The sequence below is a fragment of the Ananas comosus genome, linkage group 7, assembly GCF_001540865.1.
Source record: "Ananas comosus cultivar F153 linkage group 7, ASM154086v1, whole genome shotgun sequence".
In the NCBI taxonomy this organism is placed as follows: Eukaryota; Viridiplantae; Streptophyta; class Magnoliopsida; order Poales; family Bromeliaceae; genus Ananas; species Ananas comosus.
The window spans coordinates 8264590-8268181 of record NC_033627.1 but is presented as its reverse complement, the minus strand read 5'-3'; the positions used below and the strand labels follow the sequence as shown (position 1 = coordinate 8268181).

The following is a 3592-nucleotide window of genomic DNA, read 5'->3' as shown; positions in this document are numbered from 1 at the left end:
GATTAGCAAACCTTAGTAGTTTGGTTCTGAACGCGAGAGCCGCGGGCGCACAGCCAGATAGCGGAGAAGAATAGAATCAACGAATTACTACTGATAGTAATCTTGTTATGTTTGAATATGGACCCATAGCTGTACAGTACTAGCAAGGTCATGCGCGGCCTGTCATGCCCCGGATTACACGTTCCCCGGGCACGCCGACAAATTCGCCGTATAGAAAGGAATTTCTCCTGTATACGAAGCGACAGCTGTACCTATAAACCGTACAATACTACAAACAGTAGTATAGAGCTACTAGAGTAAACAGAAGTTAAACAAACGAAGTTCCATATACATAGTCCAATAACCAAAAATACAGAGCTACTCGCACTGGCGAGTTAAGTATACTATGTACATGAACTCAAAACAAAACATCTACCTGCACTAGGGGCACCTCTAGCTCTGCATGTCTGGTAGGGCTCTAACTCGCGACGCCCTTGCCTCGATCCTGATCTGCGACAGCAGCAGCCGACGACGATGGCTCTGCAAAAACAGGGGGTAACAACAGGGCGTGAGAACTACTGTAAAAACAGGTAGTCCTCAGTGGGTGCCGCCCAAAACAATATCGGTCCGCCCACTAAGTCTACAGAAGGGAGCAATGGTAAAAGTAAAATGCTGGAATGAACTCTACAGCTACTAGTCACTACACCAACCTGCTCTATGCTAACCAACTGTAGGAATGTCAAAACTGACCCAATCCAATCGGGACTGTAAACATACACGTCCCGGGGACTGTGAATACACCCGTCCCTGCCCAGTTGCGACTATCCAGCTACCTCCACACTAACTGGTCCGTGGAGAGCAAGTCCAACCGGCATGAGCAACACCAACGCGAAAGCACAAAGCCCGTCTCCGGAGTGGCACTCGTGGGCGCTACCCAACCGAGTATGCAGCGTATCTCTGTCAAGCTCAAACAGACTCTGAAAAGCCAAAGTCAAGTAATCGACTCTAACTGGTCTAACAACCAATAGTTCACGTGCCCTCGGCACAATCTGTCGCCAAAAAGACGATCCGGGTCCACCGTCAATCCCGACGGCACCCAACAGTTCGGAACAGTCCAAACGACCCTGTAAAAATTCACTCGGCGTACCAGCACGAGTGTAAATGTATGCTAAACTACTTGGAGTACTCGTCTCAAGGATACTGCGACAGTACAATTTTATAACGGCTCCTAGAGCTAAATCAGGCAGTTTAAACAAGTGACAGGTCCAAATCGCAGGTTTTCTCCTAATTCAAATTCCAAGTCCAACATGCATATACTACTCAATTTATTACCACATGCTCCAAATTCAGATTTGCAATCTATAACATAATCCATGAATTCGAGCTAGAATAGACTATACTAAAAATCGAGATTTATACATGTTGACGATTAGAACTTAGGAGTAAAAATCGATGTAACCCACCTCGATCGCTAAACCCCGGCAGCGAGGAGGTCACCAAAAATCCCCAAATCCACTGAAAAAACCAGGGTGTCCAGCTCAAGTTCGAAATCGCCCTGCACACATCGCAACGAAGAACTCCAACTCAAATTCTGTCCGAAACACAGCAGCAGAGGAGAACATAATTTCGACCCAGGTAACCTTCAACAAATCCAGCAAATAAGGGCTTCGTGGATTCCTCTCGAAGTCCTGAATCCAATGAACCAAGTCCCGTCGAAATCCGACGTTCCTACGCCGAGTACGAGCCGAAACACTGACGGTCGACGCTGAAAATCAGCACGCGAGCTCAAAACCGTGCGTTCAAGTAATCCAAGGAGGAAAGTTAGGTACCCACCTCGACAGCGAATCCAGCGCCGGTGCGACGTCGAGGACGGCGAAAACCATGCCCTCGCTCGAACTCCTCACGATGCTACGACTGCAACCGTATCCTCGAACGGCTCCACGGCGCGACGTCGACATCGAATCCGAGCTCCGCGGCTACTCCCCTGAGCTCCACCTCGTGTGGCTCTCTACTTCACATTAAAGAGATAAAGCAAATTTTAATTAGAGCACCCTCAAGCTAAGAAGTAGATAAGCATGCATGCATGGGGTACGTGGCAGCATCCATATATATATATATATATATATAAGGATACTACATGCTCCCCCACTACAAAAAGTTTCGTCCTCAAAACTTAGCACATACCTCAACTCTAAGAATCAAACATGTTTGGGTAAGACTCCCTCATCACTGTCTCAGGCTCCCAAGTCGCCTCCCGCTCCTCGTGATTGTTCCACTGCACTTTCACATACGGAATGATCCAGTTGCGCAACTCTTTCGTCTCTCGAGCAAGAATCTGCACCGGTCGCTCCTCGTATCTCAGATCCTCGCCAATCTCTAGTGGAGTGAAGTCGATCACGTGAGAAGGATTGAAAACATATCTCCTCAACGCCGAGACGTGGAACACATCATGAATCCCAGCTAGTCGGGGTGGTAGAGCAATCCGGTAAGCAACTGGTCCAACTCGCTCCAATACCTCAAAAGGGCCAACGAAACGTGGACTGAGCTTTCCACGCACTCCAAATTGGTGAATCCCTCTGGAAAGCGAGACTTTAAGAAAAACATGATCTCCAACCTGGAACTCCAAGTCTCGTCTCCTGGTATCAGCGTAGCTCCTCTGGCGGCTCTGGGCTGTCAAAAGGTGTCGTCGAACAACTCTCACCTTTTCCTCAGCCTCTAGCAAAATCTCAGGCCCTAGCGTCTTCCTTTCACCCACATCACTCCAACACAAAGGGGATCGACATCTGCGTCCATACAACGCCTCAAACGAAGCCATCTGAATGCTCGCTTGATAGCTGTTGTTGTACGCAAACTCAACCAATCTAAAATGCCGATACCACCCTCTTCCAAAGTCCAGGACACATGCCCTCAGCATGTCCTCTAGAGTCTGTGGGTGAAATGCTGTGCTGAACTGCAACTGAGTGCCCAAGGCCGTCTGAAGACTCCTCTAGAAATGTGATACAAATCTCGGATCTCTATCAGATACGATCGAAATTGGCACGCCATGCAGCCTAACAATCTCATCCAGATATAGCTGCACGAGTCTCTCTCTGGACCAGGTGGTCTGAACCGGTAAGAAGTGAGCAGATTTGGTCAGTCTGTCCACTATTACCCAAATCGCATCAAAGCCACCCTGTGCTCTAGGTAATCCCATGACGAAATCCATCGTAATCTGCTCCCACTTCCACTCGGGCACTGGCAGACTCTGAAGCTTGCCAGCAGGCACCAGATGTTCGGCCTTCACCTGTTGGCAAGTTAAACACTGAGCCACAATTCTGCCAATGTCTCTCTTCATTCCATTCCACCAAAACTGTGCCTTTAAATCCTTATACATCTTGGTTCCCCCAGGGTGAACCCTATAAGGTGAACAATGAGCCTCTCTCAAAATAGCCTCTCGGATCTCTGAATCCACAGGCACACACAGCCGGTCCCTGTACTGTAGTACTCCCGAACTGTCCACAGCAAAACCCTCAGCCTGCCCCCTGTCTAACTGCTCTCGAATCCCCAACAGGTACGGATCTCCACTCTGTTTCTCTCGGATCCTATCCAACAGAGTGGGCTGCAAAACCAGAGA

At 48.7% G+C, this 3592-nt stretch overlaps 1 long non-coding RNA gene across 1 annotated transcript; it reads right to left on the bottom strand.

Moving 5' to 3' along the window:
* LOC109713524 lies at positions 1368-1904 on the bottom strand. The gene is made up of 3 exons (XR_002217112.1): positions 1813-1904; positions 1620-1744; positions 1368-1534 (listed from the first exon to the last, which is right to left on the bottom strand). It is a non-coding gene; the product is annotated as an uncharacterized LOC109713524 (long non-coding RNA).